At 48.4% G+C, this 25,512-nt stretch overlaps 1 protein-coding gene and 1 pseudogene across 11 annotated transcripts in view; both read right to left on the reverse strand.

The window, feature by feature from the left end:
- The window catches only part of LOC146073839 (protocadherin alpha-C2-like), a 198,460-nt gene that overhangs the window by 99,065 nt on the left and 73,883 nt on the right, over positions 1 to 25,512 (reverse strand). The gene's annotated exons all lie outside the window — the stretch shown is intronic.
- LOC146072156 (protocadherin alpha-4 pseudogene) lies at positions 20,390 to 22,876 on the reverse strand (annotated as a pseudogene).

Below are 25,512 nucleotides of genomic sequence, written 5' to 3' on the forward strand. Positions count from 1 at the left end.
TGTGCCGCATCAGTCTGCGGTACCGTCCGGGTCTCCCTGCTCTCCCGGCTCCTGCTAATTAAAACTGACACTTAGAAAATGGCTGCCCCCGTACAGCAGACCGTTTTTAAGGATGCTCAAAAACGGTCTGCAGTACGGGGGCAGCCATTATATAAGTGTCAGTTTTCAATGCAGGAGCCGGGAGAGCAGGGAGACCCGGCCGGTACCGCAGACTGATGCGGCACAACGACAGGTACAGGCGGCGGCATTAAGTGGAGGCAGCGGGTAACGATAGCCCCGCAGCCCCCCCGGCGCCCTCACTCACTAAGCGCCTCCCCGCCACCGCGGGGGCTGCGGGGCTCTAGTTACGCCACTGAATGATTTGTACGCTGCCCTGTGCAAGCCTTTTTCCAGTGTGTGCAGTCTGTGCGTAGCCCAGTACTTACTCAGCGGTTGCCATAGAAATGGGCTGATCGAGGCCGGAGGTGAAGTCTCTTGATGTCCCCTAAAGCCTCAGGCAATCCTGCATATTCATTGGCACTCCCAGAAAACGTCAGACACAAGCGATAGCTTAACATGGCAATGGATGACACGTGAAAAGTGTGACAGAGTATTTCAAGATTATTTCATTTTCTGGACTTTTTCATGTGATTGTGTGCAGCTGCCTAGTGGTTCACCAGGGTGGTTAAAGTCAAGGGGGGCGCAGTGTGGCAGGGACAGCATACCTCAACATGAAGATAATGTGGAGGATCCGGTCCAGGTTTTAGAGCAGCAGCAGCAGCAGGGAAACTGATGTTTGCGCTGATTAGCAGCACCTGTTATAACGGTTTCCAGTGCAGAAGGTCATTGCTCCTGATGGTGGACTTGCTGTCCAAGTGAAAGGCCAGGGGTGTGTGTTCTATGCTGTGACACCCGTATACTGCAATGCTGTAACCATCCTTGCTTATGCTGATTACCTGGTGTGCTGTTTACCTGCTACAAAATAAAGACGAAGACTTCATCTGATGCAGAGTGTGTCGCACGTGTTTAAAACCAATCTCGTAGGAAATATCACTGAGGAAGGTGTTAATGTGGTTGGGTTAATGCACATGGGCAAAAATGATACAGAAAAACTACTGATTAGAGCTCGATTGAAGTCCTGAAACATAACTGGTTTACTGAAATTTGATTACTAAAATCCAGACCTCATTATGGATGATTTAATCTACTTAGGAGCAAATGGAGACACTGAAACTCGTGGTTCTGCCAGGGGTATTTATAGAAGACAACACGATTCCCAAGTTACAAAGTGGTAAACACCCAACTAGAGGAGGAGCCATATTGGACTTATGTTATGTTATAAAATGATCAGCATATCGTTTCAGGCGCTCCTAGGAAATGACGGTCACCACAGTGACTTTTAAGTTGTGTTTCAATAATACTTTGTGCACAGAGGCGTAACTATAGCACCGTAGCCCCCGCGGCCGCGCGGGGGGGGGGAGCTGTGCATGTGTGGGTGCTGGGAGGCTGTGGTGCTATAGTTAGCCCCCTCCCGTCTGCCCATCTGCCGCCCACCCATCCGCCGCCCGCAGCCTTACCTGACTTCACTGGTCCCGTCCCGGCTCTCTTGCTGGCTTCATTCTTCTGCTAGTGAGACGGACCACAATAAAATGTCCGCCCCATATAGCAGACAGTTCTCTGAAACTGTCTGCTGTATGGGGGCGGACATTTTGTGTTGGTCCATCTCACTAGCAGAAGAATGAAGCCAGAAAGGGAGCCGGGACGGGACCAGCAAGACAGGTAAGGCTGCGGGCGGGGGGTGCGCGCCCCCCATTAACGGCGGGGGGGCGCCCAATTCATAGTTACGCCACTGTTTGTGCATACTGTAGTTCTGCAAGTATTAAGAATGTTACCAGACTTGTGAATGCCTAAGACGGGCATTAAGGCCCTTATTCTGATCGGTGCGGCCAGAGCCGATTATGCAGCTAGGACCATGCGTGCGAAACCCCGCCTTCCATACGGATCGCCAACTCCGTCCGTATGCGGTAAGAAGCTGGCCGAACGGACCGCACGTGTATTTTTCACGGAATACGCCTCCTCCATCTAAGGGAACCTCCCCCATCATTCGATGGTCGCAGACCATCGAATGCAGGACCGAGTGCTCCACCAGCACCCGCAACCTCAGACCACACGGGCATTTTTCCGTGCAAAAGCAGGGATCTGGGCGGGCAGCTGACATCCGGCGATGTCATATGTCCGCCCCCTACACGTGCGTCACGGCCGCATTACCATACGTACGCCCAGCGTTTTCATGGGAACTCCCATGAAACGCGGGGCGTATGCATATGGTAATGAGCCCAAATAGCCCTTCACGCCCCTCTCCACCCCCTGTTCGGAGTGTTCACATATCATGCGGGATTTGGCCGTACGCCCCGCTCGCACATGCGCAGAGACGCCTCTGCACATGCGCAGACACAAAACATCGGCGGCCCGAACGCACGCGGATATATCCGCACCGATCAGAATAAGGGCCTAAATCTGAATGACTTACATATAATCCACAAACACCAAAGAGACCTTCACAATCAGAAACGAATTAACATGTCACACCAAGGGGGTCATCTATCTACTCACATGCCCGTGCGGCCTACAATATGTAGGCCGGACCATCAGACCTTTCAAGGTACGACTGGCAGAGCACATCCGGAACATACGGAAAGGGTATGAGCAACACAGTGTGTCCGCTCACTACAAAGACACACACGCACAGAACCCTGACAACATACAATTCACAATAATTTCACTAGTAACACCCAACTGGAGGGGGGGCAACTACAGCAAGACTCTAGACCGGGAAGAACTCAGATGGATTTACACCCTCAAAACTCTAGAACCAAAGGGACTCAATATTGATTTCAACATTGCCTCCATACTGTAGTACTGTCCAAACTCTAAATCAACTTATCCACCCCTTCAGATTAGATCCGCACCACATCCACCCACCCACATCCACCCCCCCCTTTTTTTCCCCCTCATAACAACACCCCCCCCCCCCTACAGTCCCTCAATCTCAACTCCCATCCCCCCATTGTCAGTGAACCCCCAACTATACCCACCGAAACACAGAAGCAAAACCACCACTCCCCCCTTCCAACCTCGCCACCAATCCCATTATCCAACCAAATGTCACAATAATTCCTACTGATCCTAATAATTCCTACTGAATAAATCCACCCCCAAGCAGCATCCACCCTAATATGCAACCATTTGCAACTTCATCTCTCTCCACTTTATCTCTCTTACTTTACCTCTCTCACTATCTACCTCTTACTTTATCTCTCTCACTTCAACACTGTTCCACCAATAACCCATCCATGCCGTCAGAGCAACACACAGTCAGAAAAATTACAACAGCAATTAGCACACACAACTTTATCTCTCCCACCTTAGCATAATTACAGAACTCACACAGCGAGATTTTAAACATTTTCCAAATAGCAACTATGACACTCAGATCATCAATAAAGGATACCTACACCACAGGGACATATATTGAGCCAGATACATTCATTAGTCATTTGGAGTCAGTGATTGTCATACTGCACGGAGCTACCTGCACGCCCCACTTCACCATGTACTACGCAATGAAAGCCCAAGGCCAATCAAAGAACAGTAACCTCCCACACAGCACTTACGGACCAATGACTGAAACCCTACTCTAAACCAATCAGCACCAGCCTCAGCAAATAAATGAAGCCACGCAAAGAAACAGAGACATCCTTGACAAAGGCTTTTGAAAGCCGAAACGCGTTGGACCCACAACAGCATCTCCCGCACAAGAGGGAGCATCTACATCTACAAAACAAGTCTCCTCCGTCGGGAGTCGAGCGCACCACTCTGAAAGTAACGTCACCCGGGAATCGCCGCTGGTCTCGCGAGACCCGATACCCGGAAGTGACGCGGCCAACAGAGTGAGTGGAACCGTCCACACAGACATAGCACCGGGAGAAGAACGCTGCGGCTGCAGCGTCACCCGGTCAACAGCATCCAAACAAACCAACCCACAAGGGAGGAGGAAAGACCGGCTTCCCAGGACTGGGAAAGCTGCATCACCCGCACTGGTGGTCCACCCAAGGGAGGACCAAAGTGCTTGTGCACCGTGAACTACCGCACAACCCCGCAACGCTGACAGGGTAAGAAGCAGGCCAGTGGGACGCCGCTCCCTGCTTATCCCCAGCACGCACCCAGACTGTAACCAAGCCCCGTTAAGGTCACACACACTGAGAGACATAAGCCCTTTTTGGGCTTATGGTAGAAAGGGATCTGTTGATACCCCAATACCCTCAGGGGCTCTCAGTAGTGGTACTCAACGATCACCACGAAATTCAATGCACCCCATGTAACAGTCTTTTCGTTTATTGTATTCATTATCATTATTGCAACACTTGTTATTTACTTAAATAAACATTTTATGCACCAAATACACCTTTCTTCTCCTTACTTCTATTCACTGCATTTAACACACCCAGGCAGCGCTTCAGCCCAACCCAATTTCTCTTGCATGACCCATAGGGGGCACGGGACACCCCTTAGGCTAAGCAGCGCCGAAACCACGAACCACAGGGGAGCGCAGTATACCCACTTCGAACACTACATATTGGGTTGGGCTGGGTAGCTTTAGTGCGGCATGCCCTTACATTCTATTAACACATTTCCCTCACTAACACTATCTTTCTCTTATTTTAATTGCATTCCATTTTTTTATTTTATCTCTCTCTCTTTATACAGTATATAGCTTCGGCTTCCTATCACTAATTATTAACACTATAGTATCTCACTGGCATGCCGCACTGGGCCTCCTAGCTTATGATAGTTTTTGGGGTGCCGCACCCTGCACCTAGATATAGCGCTAGGGACCCCCAATATACAGATAAGCCTTGACGCGGCTTGGGGGCATAGCATACACCTGCGCAGGTATATGTAACCAATATCTCTGAATTCTATTATCATGTAGTGTTCTAGATTGGTTACTAGCATTGCTCAGTGTGCTGGGGGAACCAATGTCTTGTTACTTACTAAGTATTAACCCCTCCCTTGCATGCACCTGAAAACTATCAATCTGTCTATGAACATCTACCTTGAAAATTAGCCTACTAGGGGGGGTATTCTGGTTCCTTCGCTCAGATGCGAATTTGCATCCTTGGGAGTGACCCAGATCCCGCCTTGCGAATGGTGGTACGACGGACCACCATTCGCAAGGCGCCTACGTTCGCACTGGATGCGAATGGATGTTTTACATAGACATCTATTCCCATGCCACTGGGACCGTCCCATATCTTTTGATGGTCGGCGACCTTGGAAAAATGTGAAAGGTGCACGCAGGTTGCTCATGGTAATGAGGCCATGACGCGGGTGCGGGGGGCAGGCAGCTGACATCACCGGATGTCAGCTGCCCGTCCATATCCGTCCCAGCGTGCACGCATATGTAAGTGACTTGAAAGTCACTTTTATATGCGTGCACCTTCCACATCTTTCGATGCTCGGTGACCATCAATAGATGTGGGTGTTCACTGCAGCATGCGAGGTGGGTGGGCGGCCAGGCATTCGCAAGGCGGGGTTTGGTGGACTCACAAGGCTGAATCAACAAGAATAACCCCCTATATGTGCAAGATAGAATAATTAAAAATAATGGACCGAGAGTCACACAGTTACAAAAATTGATATAAAAAAAAACTATATGCTAAAAGAATAATAGGCACTTGTTTAGTTTCATATATCGGATGCAGAGTGGAGCTTTGCCTATTGTTTTTATAGGCAAATCCCCACACGATCTAGGTAAGCCAGTTCAAGCACTGGCTTTCCTTTCGAGCAATAGCGACGCACAGGACCACGCATCGCCATCACTGCGGGGCATACACATGGTCCTTTTCTAAGGGATCTAGTCATCCATGTGTATGCCCTTAAGGCTGCAGGTGGGGAGGTTAGGTGAGAACTTAGGGTAAGGCTGCAGGTGGGGAGGTTAGGGGAGAACTTAGGGTAAGGCTGCAGGTGGGGAGGTAAGGTGAGAAGTTAGGGTAAGGCTGCAGGTGGGGAGGTTAGGTGAGAAACTAGGGTAAGGCTGTAGGAGGGGAGGTAAGGTGAGAAGGTAGGGTAACACTGCAGGAGGGGACGTTAGGGGAGATGATAGGGTAAGGCTGCAGGATGGGGGTATTGGAAGAGAGATTATGGTGGGCTGCAGGAGGCAAGGTTAGGGGGTAGGCTAAGATGAGGCTGCAGGAGGGTAGATGTTAGGGGACAGGTTAGAGTGAGGCTGCAGAAGGGTAAAGTTTAGGGGGTATGTTAGGGTGAGGCTGCAGCAGGGTAGAGGTTAGGAGTAGGATAAGGTGAGGATGCAGCAGGGTAAAGGTTAGGAGTAGGATAAGGTGAGGCTGCAGCAGGGTAGAGGTTAGGAGTAGGATAAAGTGAGGCTGCAGCAGGGTAGAGGTTAGGAGTAGGATAAGGTGAGGCTGCAGCAGGGTAGAGGTTAGGAGTAGGATAAGGTGAGGCTGCAGCAGGGTAGAGGTTAGGAGTAGGATAAGGTGAGGCTGCAGCAGGGTAGAGGTTAGGAGTAGGATAAGGTGAGGCTGCAGCAGGGTAGAGGTTAGGAGTAGGATAAGGTGAGGCTGCAGCAGGGTAAAGGGTAGGAGTAGGATAAGGTGAGGCTGCAGCAGGGTAGAGGTTAGGAGTAGGATAAGGTGAGGCTGCAGCAGGGTAGAGGTTAGGAGTAGGATAAGGTGAGGCTGCAGCAGGGTAGAGGTTAGGAGTAGGATAAGGTGAGGCTGCAGCAGGGTAGAGGTTAGGAGTAGGATAAGGTGAGGCTGCAGCAGGGTAGAGGTTAGGAGTAGGATAAGGTGAGGCTTCAGCAGGGTAGAGGTTAGGGGGTAGGTTAGGGTGAGGATGCAGCAGGGTAGAGGTTAGGAGTAGGATAAGGTGAGGCTGCAGCAGGGTAGAGGTTAGGAGTAGGATAAGGTGAGGCTGCAGCAGGGTAGAGGTTAGGAGTAGGATAAGGTGAGGCTGCAGCAGGGTAGATGTTAGGTGTAGGATAAGGTGAGGCTGCAGCAGGGTAGAGGTTAGGAGTAGGATAAGGCGAGGCTGCAGCAGGGTAGAGGTTAGGAGTAGGATATGGTGAGGCTGCAGCAGGGTAGAGGTTAGGAGTAGGATAAGGTGAGGCTGCAGCAGGGTAGAGGTTATTAGTAGGATAAGGTGAGGATGCAGCAGGGTAGAGGTTAGGAGTAGGATAAGGTGAGGATGCAGCAGGAGGTTAGGATTGGGATGAGGTGAGGCTGCAGGAGGGGACAGGTTAGAGGGTAGGTATGGTGAGGATGTGGGAGGGGAGAGGTTAGGGGATAGGTTAGGTTAGGCTAAAGAGGGTAGAGGATAGGGGCTATGTTAGGGTGAAGCTGCAGGAGGGTAGAGGTTAGGGGTAGGTTAGGGTGAGGCTGCAGGAGGGGACAGGTTTGGAGAAAGGTTAGGGGGAGGCTGCAGGAGGGTAGAGGTTAGGGGTAGGTTAGGGTGAGGCTGCAGGAGGAGAGAGGTTAGGGTGAGGCTGCAGGATGGTAGAGGTTAGGAGATAGGTTAGGCTAAGGCTGCAGAAGGGGAGAGGTTCGGGGGTAGGTTAGGTGAGGCTGCAGGAGGGTAGAAGTTAGGGGATAGGTTATGGTGAAGCTGCAGAAGGGCAGAGGTTAGGGTGAGACTGCAGGAGGGGAGAGGTTAGGGTGAGGCTGCAGGACGGTAGAGGTTAGAAGATAGGTTAGGCTAAGGCTGCAGAAGGGGAGAGGTTAGGGGATAGGTTAGGGTGAAGCTGCAGGAGGGCAGAGGTTAGGGTGAGGCTGCAGGAGGGTAGATGTTAGGGGATAGGTTAGGCTAAGGCTGCAGAAGGGAAGAGGTTAGGGGAAAGGTTAGGGTGAGGCTGCAGGAGGGTAGAGGTTATGGGGTAGGTTAGGGTGAGGCTGCAGGAGGGTAGAGGTCAGGGTGAGGCTGCAGGAGGGTAGAGGTTAAGGGAGAAGTTAGGGTGAGGCTGCAGGAGGGTGGAAGGTTATTTGTCTCTGGCTGTAGCCCACTCTCTGCTCCTCCCCTGCTCTGTATAAGCTCTATTAATGTGTCACTTCACTGACCTGCGTGAGCCATAGGCAGGGGAAGTGATAGGGGAGGATCTCCTGGCTGGAGGTAGCTGCTCACAGTGTGAAGCTCCTGTGCCTGGCTGCTGGAAGTTGTGTGCACTGTGTGCTGGCTGGGCAGTATCCTGCTTCTGCTGATGATGCTCATCCACGGAGGTCAAAGGAGCATGTGCTGGGCTCTCCTCCAATCAGAGCTCAGTACATGCTCCTCTGACCCCACTGCAGTGCCTCCTGGGATTTTTTACCCAGTAGTGCACTGGAGAGTACTGTGTGCTGCCCCCCTCCATCAGTGTTAATCGTCGGCAGACTTGTCCCTCCTGCTCTTCTACTTCGGGAGAGAGGAAGGGGCACTCTGTGTGGGCTGTGTGCACAGCGGAGCTGGAGGCAATGGAGGAGAAGTGCCCCATTGCCTCCATCAGTTCCGCCCCTGGCTTTAAGGGTTAGACAGCAATATACTGTAGATGGGGTACAGCATTAGAGGCTGCTGGAGAGAATGCCCGTTAAACGGGGTGCTAGAGAACAGAAATCACTGAATATTGACTGCGGTGCTTGTTCAGGGTCAGTCAGGGCAGATCCCTTAGCTGTGTATTGTCCGCTGGTTCATATGACATTGCCAGTGTCCTCTGGGCAGCTAATGTGCTGTGTGCCATTTCCTGAAATCCACTGCTCCTGACACTTCTGAGTGGGGAGGTTGCAGGGTCATAGGGAAACGCAGGGGGGGGGGAGGGGTGTTCTGGTTGCCTGGAAACCCCCCTCCTCTTGAACCCCCCCTCCTCTTAAATGATGACAGTAGCACCGGTGTATAATATGATCAATAGAGCTGCCACCACATCATACAGTGTAAGGGACAGAGCAGAGCTATGGCACATGCCCAGTGTACCTGCTTCTTCTACAATATTTACTTTACGTGTGTATCTGAGCCCTCAAACATTGCAATGAACCGGAGAGCAGCTGCCAGGAAGAAGCAACAGGAGCCTTACCATAAGGTTGGAGAATGTGAGCTTAGAAAGTGCAGTACTGGTTTTATTATATCTGTATATTTATGTATTATGATGTTTGAACATTTATTGACCACTTATCTTACAGTATTTAAATGTTTGAAATAGCCTATACTACAGACTGTGGGCCAGATTCTCTAAGCTTCAAAAGTGATAAAAGGGAGAGTGATAAACAGCCAGCCAATTAGCTCCTGCCTGACATTTTTCAAACACAGTTTGTGACATGGCAGGCAGGAGCTGATTGGCTGGCTGTTTATCACTCTCCATTTTATCACTTTTGAAGCTTAGAGAATCTGGCCCCATATCTACTGTTAAATATTCTTTCATACAGTATCCAGTGTATAAAAAGCAATTTTTAAAACCAATTTTTAGGACCATTACTGCTCCCCCAGACTCCCGTTCTTACTCCAATGCGCTGCAGAGTGGGAGATTTTGGATTACCTTTGGAAACCCCCCTCTACAAATTCTGCTTTCGCCACTGAGGGTGCTAGCAGCTGGTAACAGGTGGCAGGGTCTGCTGGAGAGAATGCCACTAGAGCAGTGGTGTCAAACTTGTGGCCCTTCAGCTGTTGTGGAACTACACATTCTAGCATGCCCTGCCACAGATTTTATATAATGGACTGCTAAAACTGTGGCAGGGCATGCTGGGGGTCGAGCTTTTAGCCTTTCAGCTCCATCTTTATGGAACTCAATTCCCCGCAGAGTTCGAGAGACCCCCACTCTAAAATGCTTCAAAAAACAGACTCAAGACTTTCCTGTTTACTCAAGCGTTTCCTTCAGTCCCTTAAGTATTGTTTAGGAAAAGCTTTTCATTACTTTATTGTTTCTGTACTGTATTACATTCATTCTATCTGTTAACCTTAAGTCCTATTGGAGAAAGAGCTCTATATAAAAAAAAATATTATTATTATTATTATTATTATTATTATTATTATTATTATTATTATGCATTAGTGCCCAAGTTTACATAATGTCATCTAATTCCCATTTTATATCACATTACAATGTGCAGGTCCAGCAACATAACTAGTTTTGTCGTAAAGGCAAAAGTTTGTAAAGGCCCCTATGTACTGTATCAAAGGTGAAAAATGTATATAACACATGTAACTGTGACAGGAAAGGTGGCCCCTCTCAGCTCTGGGCCCCATAGCAGCTGCACCCCCTGCACCTATGGTAGCTACACCCCTGTATATAACACATGTAACTGTGACAGGGAAGGTGGCCCCTCTCAGCTCTGGGCCCCAGAGCAGCTGCACCTATGGTAGCTACACCCCTGTGTATAACACATGTAACTGTGACAGGGAAGGTGGCCCCTCTCAGCTCTGGGCCCCATAACAGCTGCACCCCCTGCACCTATGGTAACTACACCTGTATATAACACATGTAACTGTGACAGGGAAGGTGGCCTCTCTCAGCTCTGGGCCCCATAGCAGCTGAACCCCCTGCACCTATGGTAACTACACCCCTGTATATAACACATGTAACTGTGACAGGGAAGGTGGTCCCTCTCAGCTCTGGGCCCCATAGCAGCTGTACTCCCTGCATCTATGGTAGCTACACCCCTGAATATAACACAAGTAACTGTGACAGGGAAGGTGGCCCCTCTCAGCTTTGGGCCCCATAGCAGCTGCACCCCCTGCACCTATGGTAGCTACACCCCTGTATATAACACATGTAACTGTGACAGGGAAGGTGGTCCCTCTCAGCTCTGGGCCCCATAGCAGCTGCACCCCCTGCACCTATGGTAGCTACACCCCTGTATATAACACATGTAACTGTGACAGGGAAGGTGGCCCCTCTCAGCTCTGGGCCCCAGAGCAGCTGCACCTATGGTAGCTACACCCCTGTGTATAACACATGTAACTGTGACAGGGAAGGTGGCCCCTCTCAGCTCTGGGCCCCATAACAGCTGCACCCCCTGCACCTATGGTAACTACACCTGTATATAACACATGTAACTGTGACAGGGAAGGTGGCCTCTCTCAGCTCTGGGCCCCATAGCAGCTGAACCCCCTGCACCTATGGTAACTACACCCCTGTATATAACACATGTAACTGTGACAGGGAAGGTGGTCCCTCTCAGCTCTGGGCCCCATAGCAGCTGCACCCCCTGCACCTATTGTAGCTACACTCCTGAATATAACACAAGTAACTGTGACAGGGAAGGTGGCCCCTCTCAGCTTTGGGCCCCATAGCAGCTGCACCCCCTGCACCTATGGTAGCTACACCCTGTATATAACACATGTACCTGTGACAGGGAAGGTGGCCCCTCTCAGCTCTGGGCCCATAGCAGCTGTACTCCCTGCACCTATGGTAGCTACACCCCTGTATATAACACATGTAACTGTGACAGGAAAAGTGGCCCCTCTCAGCTCTGGGCCCCATAGCAGCTGCACTCCCTGCCCCTATGGTAGCTACACCCTGTATATAATACATGTTACTCTGACAGGGAAGGTGGCCCCTCTCAGCTCTGAGCCCCAAAGCAGCTGCACTCCCTGCACCTATGGTAGCTGCACCCCTGTATATAACACATGTAACTGTGACAGGGAAGGTGGCCCCTCTCAGCTCTGGACCCCATAGCAGCTGCACTCCCTGCACCTATGGTAACTACACCCTGTATATAACACATGTAACTGTGACAGGGAAGGTGGCCCCTCTCAGCTCTGGGCCCCATAGCAGCTGCACCTATGGTAGCTATGCCCCTGTATATAACACATGTAACTGTGACAGGGAAGGTGACCCCTCTAAGCTTTGGGCCCCATAGCAGCTGCACTCCCTGCATCTATGGTAGCTACACCCCTGTATATAACACATGTAACTGTGACAGGGAAGGTGGCCCCTCTCACCTCTGGGCCCCATAGCAGCTGTACTCCCTGCATCTATGGTAGCTACACCCCTGTATATAACACATGTAACTGTGACAGGGAAGGTGGCCCCTCCCAGCTCTGGGCCCCATAGCAGCTGCACTCCCTGCACCTATGGTAGCTACACCCTGTATATAACACATGTAACTGTGACAGGGAAGGTGGCCCCTCTCAGCTCTGGGCCCATAGCAGCTGCACCCCCTGCACCTATGGTAGCTACACCCTGTATATAACACATGTACCTGTGACAGGGAAGGTGGCCCCTCTCAGCTCTGGGCCCATAGCAGCTGTACTCCCTGCACCTATGGTAGCTACACCCCTGTATATAACACATGTAACTGTGACAGGAAAAGTGGCCCCTCTCAGCTCTGGGCCCCAGAGAAGCTGCACTCCCTGCCCCTATGGTAGCTACACCCTGTATATAATACATGTTACTCTGACAGGGAAGGTGGCCCCTCTCAGCTCTGAGCCCCAAAGCAGCTGCACTCCCTGCACCTATGGTAGCTGCACCCCTGTATATAACACATGTAACTGTGACAGGGAAGGTGGCCCCTCTCAGCTCTGGACCCCATAGCAGCTGCACTCCCTGCACCTATGGTAACTACACCCTGTATATAACACATGTAACTGTGACAGGGAAGGTGGCCCCTCTCAGCTCTGGGCCCCATAGCAGCTGCACCTATGGTAGCTATGCCCCTGTATATAACACATGTAACTGTGACAGGGAAGGTGACCCCTCTCAGCTGTGGGCCCCATAGCAGCTGCACTCCCTGCACCTATGGTAGTTACACCCCTGTATATAACACATGTAACTGTGACAGGGAAGGTGGCCCCTCTCACCTCTGGGCCCCATAGCAGCTGTACTCCCTGCATCTATGGTAGCTACACCCCTGTATATAACACATGTAACTGTGACAGGGAAGGTGGCCCCTCCCAGCTCTGGGCCCCATAGCAGCTGCACTCCCTGCACCTATGGTAGCTACACCCCTGTATATAACACATGTAACTGTGACAGGGAAGGTGGCCCCTCTCAGCTCTGGGCCCATAGCAGCTGCACTCCCTGCACCTATGGTAGCTACACCCCTGTATATAACACATGTAACTGTGACAGGGAAGGTGGCCCCTCTCAGCTCTGGTCCCCATAGCAGCTGCACTCCCTGCACCTATGGTAGCTACACCCCTGTATATAATACATGTAACTGTGACAGGGAAGGTGGCCCCTCTCAGCTCTGGACCCCATAGCAGCTGCACCCCCTGCACCTATGGTAGCTACACCCCTGTATATAACACATGTAACTGTGACTGGGAAGGTGGCCCCTCTCAGCTCTGGGCCCCATAGCAGCTGCACCCCCTGCACCTATGGTAGCTACACCCCTGTATATAACACATGTAACTGTGACAGCGAAGGTGGCCCCTCTCAGCTCTGGGCCCCATAGCAGCTGCACCCCCTGCACCTATGGTAGCTACACCCCTGTATATAACACATGTAACTGTGACAGGGAAGGTGGCCCCTCTCAGCTCTGGGCCCATAGCAGCTGCACTCCCTGCACCTATGGTAGCTACACCCCTGTATATAACACATGTAACTGTGACAGGGAAGGTGGCCCCTCTCAGCTCTGGTCCCCATAGCAGCTGCACTCCCTGCACCTATGGTAGCTACACCCCTGTATATAATACATGTAACTGTGACAGGGAAGGTGGCCCCTCTCAGCTCTGGACCCCATAGCAGCTGCACCCCCTGCACCTATGGTAGCTACACCCCTGTATATAACACATGTAACTGTGACTGGGAAGGTGGCCCCTCTCAGCTCTGGGCCCCATAGCAGCTGCACCCCCTGCACCTATGGTAGCTACACCCCTGTATATAACACATGTAACTGTGACAGCGAAGGTGGCCCCTCTCAGCTCTGGGCCCCATAGCAGCTGCACCCCCTGCACCTATGGTAGCTACACCCCTGTATATAACACATGTAACTGTGACAGGGAAGGTGGCCCCTCTCAGCTCTGGGCCCATAGCAGCTGCACTCCCTGCACCTATGGTAGCTACACCCCTGTATATAACACATGTAACTGTGACAGGGAAGGTGGCCCCTCTCAGCTCTGGTCCCCATAGCAGCTGCACTCCCTGCACCTATGGTAGCTACACCCCTGTATATAATACATGTAACTGTGACAGGGAAGGTGGCCCCTCTCAGCTCTGGACCCCATAGCAGCTGCACCCCCTGCACCTATGGTAGCTACACCCCTGTATATAACACATGTAACTGTGACTGGGAAGGTGGCCCCTCTCAGCTCTGGGCCCATAGCAGCTGCACTCCCTGCACCTATAGTAGCTACACCCTGAAAACTTTCAAAATGAATGGTGATATAAATCTTTTTATTATTTCTAAGGTTATACACTGTGCGCTTTTTTGTCTTCATTCACCACCTGTGTTTTGATGTATTCTTAGGGTACTTTGCTGGATGTTTACCCGCTGGTGTTTTTTGACCTACAGTAGCTGCACTGTGTCTTTAATCGCGCACGATTGTTGTGAACTCCATCTTCTATACAGTAAAAATAATGCAAAGTAATACATTTAGGCCAGTAAAATAATACAGCAGCTGATGTCAGCAGATGTCAGGGGGCAATCTGCCTGCAGGTGGCGGGCAGACCTTCGTGCGGGCGGCGTTAAGTTGGAATTCGCAGCTTTGCGAGTCAACCTGAATGACCTCCTAAATTAGATACAAATGAGGAGATCTCGGATGGAGAAGGACACACAGATATTATAGCAAGTAATAATAAACTGATCAGCAGGGTCTGTTGTGTCGGAATTCGCCTACAATGCTGTCGGCAGCACTGAATAGGCAGCGACCAGTATTTCCCCTATCAGAAATAGCGGGCAAGATTGAATACCGCCCTTAAGCACTTAGGCAGTGGCATTACAAAAATATTCGCTGATTGGCTGAGATTCGGATTCAGCCAATCAGCGTGCGCCCAGTGTCTTCAAAGTTAGTAGCACTTCCCGCGTCGTCGGGCGGTGGAAATCGCGTTGTTTCTAGGTCACTGCAGGGACCCCGGCAACGTCATACTCAGCACTGCAGGGACCACCACGTCACACCGACCCCCCTTGCCTGCTCCCCACTGCACCCACAAGGAGGGGGGAGCTGGGGGAGTAACAATAGCGCCCGCAGACCCCCCAGCGCCTGCCTGTCATCACGGGGGCTGCAGCGATATAGTTACGCCACTGGGCTTAGGGTTAGGCTGCCGTGTGGGGGGGTTAGGTTTAGGTGGAGGGGTACAGAGGTTACGGTTAGGCACTAGCATGAAGGGTTAGGGTCACACTGCAGAGGGGGAGGGTTAATGTTAGGGCTATACAGGGGTTGCGAGAGCAGGTTAGGTCACCCCTGGTCGGGATTCTATATATAAGGATGCCGGGTCGGTCTTTTGACTGCTGGCATATGCAACCCCGCTAACCCCCCCCCCGGGAAATCGTATATATACTATATGGACTGTATCAATGTTTGATTTTTTTGTTTTTATTCAGCCCAACCACCAATGTAATTAAATATAAGTATTACTGTACTATAATTCTTCTACTGCACTTTTCCACCACGGTGCGATGTGACAATACTACTGCATTAGTGCCTCGCACAGACACTACACGGTTCCTATCACTGATCAGTGTCATTAGGTGTTTATGAGTCTTGTATGTTCTCCCTGCCTGTGTCTGACAACTGTGACGTGATGTATTTGCTTGTCTGCTCATAGATAGCATCATTTCCAGGCTGACACTATGCATTCTGACACTGGTTACATCTACCTCGCTGAGGCATTTTATCTGGATTCAGAGAAGTAACATGTCGCTACACAATCCTCATGCACTTATACACATATGCTGGGCTATAATACTTATGCACTGTATGGGCCTTATTCAGATCTGAGCTCAGTACAAATTTGTTTGGAAATTGGGCAAAACCATGTGCACTGCAGGTGGGGCAGATGTAACATGTATAGGGAGAGTTAGATTTGTGTGAGTTATTTTGTTTCTGTGCAGGGTAAATACTGGCTAATTTAGGTTTCAGCACACCCCACCCAAATTTAACTCTCACTGCACAGGTTACATCTGCCCCACCTGCACTGCACATGGTTTTGCCCATTTTCCAAACAAATTTGTACTGGGCTCAGATCTGAATAAGGCCCTATATACAGTTCCTGCAGAGTGTATGTACATGATTTCCTTTGCACCTAAGGGAAGAGTAATTAGCTGTATTTGTCAGTCCACCATGACCCCTAGAAGTGCTGCTACAGATCTGTATTAGTATTAGTGGTACAGCATATACAGTACAGTGCATTACTATCAGGGATGGTGCAAGGCTACTTGCATAGCTGCCTACCCTCCTGCAATCTGCAGGAGACTCCCTGAAATAGCAGCAATCTCCCTCTCTCCCTCATTAGTCTAGCAATCTCCCTCATGTCACCTAGCCCTCATTACACAGTTACATCATAGTTACCTCCGCTCCTGCATTCTGCAGGAGACTCCCTGAAATAGCAGCAATCTCCCTCTCTCCCTCATTAGTCTAGCAATCTCGCTCATGTCACCTAACCCACATCACACTGTTACATCATAGTTACCTCCCCTCCTGCATTCTGCAGGAGACTCCCTGACATAGAAGCAATCTCCCTCTCCCCCTCATTAGTCCAGCAATCTCCCTCATGTCACCTAGCCCACATTACACTGTTACACCATACTTACCTCCCCTCTTGCATTCTGCATGTGCATACAGTATATAGTACATTCAAACACTGCCTCTCTCCTACATACATCCATACATTTGTACACTGCATCCATTTCAATAACCTTCTCCTCTCCAGCCACCGCACCTCTCGCCCTGGAGGATTTAGGAGGGCAGACATCTGTACCCACTGGACTCTTTTTATTGGGCTGTGACAGAAGACAAAATAGATGGTGCTGGTGCTGCAGCATGTTGCAGTGAAGGTAATAGATGCAGTCACAGGTGTGCGGCTTACATTTTTTGGGTTGTAGTTTGGACCCCTATATTGGACCTTGTGGCAATTGCATTGTGTATCTGTTAACAGACCTCTCTATGGTGCATGTGCTATAGAGGAGCTTACATTCAAGTGTTTGAAAGGTATTACAGATGAATACTTATAAATATAAACATGTTAGGAAGTCAGCATCAGCGGCGTAACTATAGCACCGCAGCTCCCGCCACCGCGGGGGGGGGGGCGCTGTGCTTGTGGGGGCGCCGGGGGCTGCGGTGATATAGTTAAACCTCCCCCCAATCCCCCGCAGACTTACCTATCGCGCTGGTCCCGGCGGCTCCGTTCTTCTGCTGAGGACCACCACAAAATGGCCGCCCCCATATAGCACACAGTTCTCTGAAACTGTCTGCTGTATGGGGGCGGCCATTTTGTGGTGGTCCTCAGCAGAAGAACGGAGCCTCCGGGACCAGCGCGATAGGTAAGGCTGTGGGGGATTGGGGGGGTTTGCATAGGCGGTGAGGCGGCGGCAGGGCAGGGGGGTAGGGGTGCTTGGTGGGGCAGCGGCGAGGGGGGGCACACCCCCCCTAACGGCGGGGGGCGCCCAAAACGTAGCTACGCCACTGGTCAGCATTGTCTCCGGCTGTAAACTACATTCCTCAGGGGGGGGGGGGGGCATGCTAGAAGCCCAGCTGCACTAAATCTTAATTAACACCCTGCTAGGTTATAAGGACAAAAGGGTCAAGGTGAGGGTGCTTGGGTTGACTGGGACACGTCTGTGAGTGAGCTAAAGGGAGAGAAGGAGGAGGGTGGTGCCGACAATAATGGGATATCTACAACAAGCTCAGCTGTGACAATCTCACTTCTGGTGCAGGCTGTGTCAGTCTCCAGCAGTGTGACACTGAGTATGTACTTAAGTGCAGAACTCAGGAGGATCCAGCCAGTATGCACACATTCTTCTGGTGGGCAGGTGACACAGTAGTCACTCAGCGCCCTGCTGCTTCTGCTCTTCCATCTTCTCTCCCATGCGGCTGCTCTCCCTGAACGTTGTGCACGATGACGCGTCACACCTGCATTGGTATTCTGGGAAGGTGGGAGGGACTGTGCAGCTCATCAGTCACCAGTAGCTGAACTGTGCAGCCGCAGTGTATAAAATTGTTTTAACTGACAGTGAACAGACAGGTAATCCAGCTTTGTGCTAGTAACGGGTGTGAGGTCGGGCATGTGGGCGGCTGCTGTTAAGGGCAGGAGGTCGGACGGCTGCTTCTAGTTAAGGCCCAGTGAAAACTGCAAACATCGGACCTACTTGGGTTAAACAAAGTGCGCCCTCTAGTGGCCGGCTCCCTAGGCAGCTGCCTGAAGCTGCCTAATGGCAACGCCGCCCCTGATTACTATTCCAGTCCTCGCACAATATACAATACTGAAACACAATTGATCTTGATTGATCTCATTTGCAACTTGCAGTTGAACATTTTGGAGTTGGAGTAATCTCAAACAAAATAAAATATCTTTGGAGTGAAACTCTGTGATTAAAAAAATCATGAAATGTTACTTTACCACTTGTCTGACGTAGTCACATCTGATGCCATCCAGTCAAGAATGCCCACTGTTGGTCTACAGAAAGATAATATTTCAGAGCCTCTCCCCCCCCCCCCCACCCCTTTTTCTTCTGCAGTCGCAGATCCACTCCTAGTGTGACCCACTGCTGGCTTGGCTATGGTGATTGGGCCACTCTCCGGCAAGTTGCTGGCGACTCACGATTATATGAGTACTGTAGGTTGGTTTTACCCACAGAACCGGGAATCACTGAATTTTTCTTGGGCTAGGGTGTCACATATTAGCATCCCAGCCCCACACCCCAAAATGCTTAGAAGCATCTCCTCTCTGGGCTGCACCATCATAGCAGCAGTCACTGCTGGCACCCTGCTCCATTCTGTTTGTCCCCATCTCCAATTTTTGCTTCTCCACCTTTCATTGTGACTACTTCAGCTGCTCTTCCCATCACGCCCCCTCCATCACTCCACTCCATCCCTCTCCTGCTTCTCTCCATACCACCCACCACTTCCTCCTCCATTAGATAGACCACCTCCACTCCTCCATAAACACATACTATTTACATACATGCAGACAGAAAACACACACACGTACATACAGTACACACATGTACATACAGTACACACACATTAAAGTTAATACTGTAACATGTTTTACTTGTTTATTTTCAAAAATCTCCCCACAATTGTAATTGTATCTTTCAACAGATGTAGCCATGCTCATCGTTGCTGCACCAATCAACATGTGCGACTTCCATGGTGATTGCCATGATCCTGTTGTCATTTGTGTGCATGCAATTCGATCCTGGGGCTCATAGAAAAGAAATGAGTGTGATATCAAGTGCAAATTTGGCGCAACAAACAAGCATGAGCGGCCAGAGTGCCGCAGCGTTGAGCACCTCTAAATCTATATTAGCTAATAAAGTTTTTACATCCACTTCACTGTCCTAGAGATTTGTTGAGATGTTGCTGGGTTTCACTTACCCCTCCTCTAGATAAATCACCTCCTCTCATACATATAGGTACTTGTGTATTATCACGGCACCCACAATTTCCATCATAGGGCATTTTATCGGGTCGTATCGCATCGCATGCAATCCGATCGCATGCGATGCGACCCAATTTTTAATTGTACAGGCATCCTGATGGGTGATTCCTATGTTAAATGCACCCCCATTGTTAACGCCACCCCCACTATCAACACCAACCCGAAGCGTGGCGAGCGCAGCGATCCCGCGAGGGGCGGCGGTAAGCATCCTCCGACCTTTTCATACCCCATTGATCCACGTCGGCGTGGAGTTGATTTTATATAGTGTGACGAGCGCAGAGAGCCACCGAGCCCGAAGCGTGGCGAGTGGATGTGGATTACTTCACATGTATTCCGTGTCCGCTCGCCACGCTTCGGGCTCAGTGGCTCGCTGCGCTTGCCACACTATCTAACATCAACTCCTCGCCGACGTGGATAGTGGGGGTATGAAAAGGTCGGAGGACGCTTACCGCCACCCCTCGCGGGCTTGCTGCGCTCGCCATGCTTCGGGTTGGCGTTGATAGTGGGGTGGCGTTAACAATGGGGGGGCATTTAACATAGTAATCACCCATCAGGGTGGGTGTACAATTAAAAATCGGGTCGGGGGGGGGGGGCATTTAACATAGGAATCAGCTATCAGAGTGGCTGTACAATGTAAAATTTTGTATGATCGCGTCGTATCGCATCACATGCCATTGTAATGGCATGCGATGCGACGCAATATTAAAATTGTACAGTCGGCTCTTAAAACCCTGAAATCGGGTTCCATCGCATCCCATCGTATACCTTAATTAATGGTATACGATGCGACCCGATGGGCGCCGTGATAATACACAAGTACCTACATATACACTATGGGGGCAATTCAGACCTGCTCACTAGGCTGCGTTTTTTTCGGAGCCTAGTAATCAGGTTAATGCTGCCCCAGAGATTGTCGAATTCATGCTTGTTAATACGTACACCTCTTACCTCATTTGCCTCTCTGAACGCTTCCTCTTGCATATCCCCTCTAGCATATTCTTCATCGGCTGAATAAGCCCATGGCTGGGTGAGTGTTGTATCATTCTCTGAGTGTATATTAAAGTACATTGGAGTAAAGTTAAAATCATTCTTCTTCTCTATTAAAGTCCAGTCATTTCTCATATAGTCTAGATCTTCTGCTCTAGATAGGCTACTTATACTTCTGAAAGTTTTCAAATATTTGAGTCCTGTATATGACACAACAATGAGTAAAAAAACACTTGAAATGAAAGAAATTGCTATGATAAGATGTCCATTCAGTTCTGGATTGATGTGTTTATTCTTAACCAGTACCACGTCATTGTCCACCACTTCCTTTCTAGACTGCATGATAGTGATGGTCACGACAGTCATGGTAGACTTTGGAGGGTTTCCATGGTCTTTTATCAAGACCAATATATTTTGCAAATCTTCATCAGTCTCTTTGATCGTTCTAGCTACAATTACTTCCCCGGTATACAGCCCTACCCTGAAGACAGAAGTGTTAGTGAGAGCAATTGTTTCATATCGAAGCCAGGCATTATAACCTGAATCTAGATCAAATGCTTTCACTTTGGTTACTAAGTGTCCTACTTGGACTGATCTCCAGACTTCTCCAGTAGAAAATGAAGGCAATACCTGTGGAGCGTTATCATTGAGGTCTTGAACAAATACAGTGAGTCTAGCAGTGCTGCTTAAAGATGGTGAACCATGATCTTTGGCTTCAATGAGGACTGAAAACATCTGTGTTTTTTCATAATCCAGTAAATTTATGGAAAATATCTTTCCTGATTCTGAATCGATTGAAATTAATTTAATAGAAGAAACACCTTCGATACTGTTTGGTAACAGAGAATATGAGAGCCAAGCATTTTCACTGATGTCTTTATCAAAGGCTGAAACTTGAGAAATCAAGGTTCCAGGAAGGATATTCTCTGGCACAGAAATTTTATATGATGATTTTATAAATATGGGAGGGTTGTCATTGACATCAGACACAACAAAATGTATAGAAGTAACCGATGTTAAGCAAGGAATACCAGCATCGGCAGCTGATATGAGAACATTATATTCTGCTACCAATTCCCGATCAAGATTATTTTTGAGGACCAACGAGTAATAATTTGAGAATTTGGATTGCAGTTCGAATGGCAGGTGGTCAGGTATTTGACAGGTCACTTGGCTATTATTTCCAGAGTCCCTATCAATAACAGTGAAAAGTGCTATCACAAAACCAGGTTTTTCATCTTCCTTGATGATGTTTGAAAGAGAAGTCACCTTAATTTCAGGAGAATTGTCATTGACATCGGTTAATTCAACAATGACTTTGCAATGTCCCATAAGGGCCAGTTGACCATGGTCTTTAGCTTTAACTTGCATTTCATAAGATGTTTTCAATTCATAATCAATAAAGCCTCTGAGACTAATCTCCCCACTCTCCTTCCCAATAGAAAACAACTGCTGCACAGTTAACGGAACAATGTTGCTGAATGAATATTCAATCTCACCATTTTCCCCATCATCGGAATCGGTTGCGTTGACAACTAGAAGTAAAGTTCCTACTGGATAATTTTCCGGTACAGATATTCTGTAAACTGATCTTGAAAAAACTGGTGGATTGTCATTTGCATCCTGAACATGAATCATTATTTCAGTTGTCCCAGACAGTTTGGGCTTGCCACAGTCAGCAGCTGTAAGGGTTAACAAGTGGGATGTTTGTTTCTCCCGATCTAATGCATTCTTTAAAATGAGAGCTACAGATTTAATTTTGTGATCACTTACATGGATCTCTGTATCAAACAGATCATTTGGATGCACAAAATATGCACAGACAGAATTAGAACTGGCATCTGGATCAAATGCGCCCTCCAATGGAAAACAGGTGCCTGGGTCCATTGACTCGGCAATTGCTAAAACGATTTTATTTTCATTGAAAGACGGTGCATTGTCATTTATATCTAAGATGTTTATTTCTATGTGATACAGTACTAATGGCATATCCATTACAACACCCAGTCTTATCACACAATGCAAACTGCTCCCACACAGCTCCTCTCGGTCAATTTTATTTGCAATGTGCAGTGTGCCTGTTTCGGAGTTAATATCAAAATATTGAATCTTAGTATCGTAACTCATCTGGAACTTACGATTGAAGAAATTCTTTGTATCCATTTGTATATCCTTGGCTAAATTCCCAATTACTGTTCCTTTTTCTAGCTCTTCCGTAATTGTGTAAATGATTTGACCGGTTGCAACATCGACCAAACAAATCAACAGGTGAAGAGACACGTGAAGCCACAGAGGCAAGATCCAGTGCATCAATGCTAATCCCATTCTGAAAGACGGATGATACAAACTCAACAGGTGTGTAACATCCAGTATTATGGGAAAACTAGATCTCAAAGAATCACCTATTATGCCAGAGGTAAGAAGGAACCGCATGACAGAAAATATACGTGCATCCCATTTCTTTACTTCAGCCTTGAGATATGACAGGCTAATACATACTGACATCTTGTGGTCTCACCGAGCAGCAAAGATATAATTGTATTACTGTATATATGTCTTAAAGTATTTACAACAGTACTCTATGTTTATAGTTTTTTTTATTGTAGACATCCGAGAAGTAATGGATCTATAAGCTTACTACTGTATATATAGGATTCGGTTTGAAATCCTGACGGTCAAAATCCTGAATGGGTCATAATACCGACAAGGACAAAATCCCGACAAGGACAAAATCCCGACATTTAAAATACAGACAAGGACAAAATCCCGACATTTAAAATCCAGACAAGGTCAAAATACCGACATATAGAATGTGCAGGTGAAACTGTCAAATTGGCTTTGGGTGGACAGGTCGACATGGGTTTTTTCACTGTTTTTGACCCGAATGTCGACACAGTCGACATGGACACAGTTAGAGGTGAACTGCAGCCCCTCGTATCGCTCGCTTTGCTCGCCATGCTTCGGGCACACTATTTTATTCTCCCACCATGCCCTAGTGGATGGTAGGGCATGAAATACCGCCTGTCGACACATGTCGGGTCAAAAAACAGTGTAAATACCCATGTCGACCTCGCGACCTGTCGACCCAAAGTCATGTTGACAGTTTCACCTGTACATTCTATATGTCGGTATTTTGACCTTGTCTGGATTTTAAATGTCGGGATTTTGTCCTTGTCGGGATTTTGTCTTTGTAGTTATTATGACCCATTCGGGATTTTGACCCTGTCCGGATTTTGACCATTGGGATTTTGACTGCATCCCATCTACAGTTCCCTTTTGCCTTACTAAAGGATAAAGTGAATAAATTAAATAACTTAAATAATTATCATTATTACTTACTTATATGCAAAATTTTATTTTTGAATAAGAAGTTCAATGAATATGTTCTCATGTTTACAGTCGTATTCTTTGTGGGCAAAATGCAATGGAAAGCTAATATACTGTAACTACAGAGAGAGATATCAATACAAAGCTAGATAGAAAATAAATACTGTAAATCAACTGATCAATAGCTTGTTTTATATCAGTCCATCTTTCTTACATGTCTACCAGGTGGAGCGCAGGATGTATTCTATGATAAATGCATGGTGTAGAATGTACAGAGCTACTTTACGTCAGATACTCTCTAAAAAAAACAATAGAATATGGGGAGTACTCAATCCCGGCCACTTTTTCCATCAGAAGAAATAGAGACCGTCACCTACTGTATTCAATGCTGCCTTCCGACAGCATTGAAGGCAGTTTCCGACAAAACAGATCCGGATCGGTTTTGTTGGAAACGGTCGTGGATTGTCGAATTCACAGCTGTTTTCGCCAATCCTCTGACTTTCCGACACTCGATAGCCGGAACATTGAATTCCAGCTGTCAAGTTGCAGTCGAGATAAATGAAAATGACCTGGGATTCCGACTGTCTGGATGTTCCGGCAATCGGAATCCCAAATTGAATGCCCCCTTAATGTTCAAAGACTGCAACTATAATAATCATTAACAAACCCATGTGTCGACAAGTCCAACAGTCATAACAAAACTGCACTGCCAATAACCACTAGAAATAGCACTGCAGTACAGTACAGAAACCATTATTAAACAATTTACTGTTTGTAACAATAGACAGTGTAGAAATAGATACGCAAATAAAATAAATACCACACAGAACATGGGTCAGACAGTACATACAATGCTATAAGGGTGATAGATTGACAAGTTATCAACAATCAATAGGTCAACACCATATGATTGAAGTGCATTGACAGGTGAAATGTTGAGAGTGCTTAAGGTCGACAGTTGCAAAAGGTTTACCGGTTTCAAAGGTCGACATAACAATGGTTGGCACATAGATTAGCTACAGTGCACCTGTTGTGACACATCTTTCTAAAGACAAACTTGATTGACTATACCCATATTGGGAATAATTAATAATCCACACCCCCAAAAAAAGGGTGCAAAATGCATAACAGACATTTTACTGATTGTGTGGTCGAAGATGTTTTTGCTGATGATCCAATGCTGTCTTCACATACAGCGGAGGATCACCCAAGCATACAACGATATCAACTTACACAAGTTGCCTACCATGAGTTACTGTGATCAGTAACTCATGTGTTCGGGAAGTCATATGACAATTGCAGCCAATCACCCGCCAGTAAGATGTGTCCCAATGCAGTGGGGTGCCCATAGTGAGGCTTGGAGTGCTTCAGTGGCGTTTCCAGTTAAGAATCTCGGTCTGGGGACCCACCGGTCTAGCACACACGCACAGCAGTCCCCAGTACATCTAGCTGCCCTACAACCTAGCCCCACAGTACCTGCATGAAGAGGTAGGGGAAAAATGCCCAGTATACATTCAGAAAAGGGACATGGTCACTCCTCTTTATCCATTGCCACTTCCCATTTACCCATGACCACACCCCCTTTCCTAATATGTACCGGTTTTTGCCCTTCAGTTAATGGAGGGTATGAAGTTGCCTCC

This window comes from Crinia signifera, chromosome 4 (genome assembly GCF_055691185.1).
Source record: "Crinia signifera chromosome 4, ASM5569118v1, whole genome shotgun sequence".
Classification (NCBI taxonomy): Eukaryota; Metazoa; Chordata; class Amphibia; order Anura; family Myobatrachidae; genus Crinia; species Crinia signifera.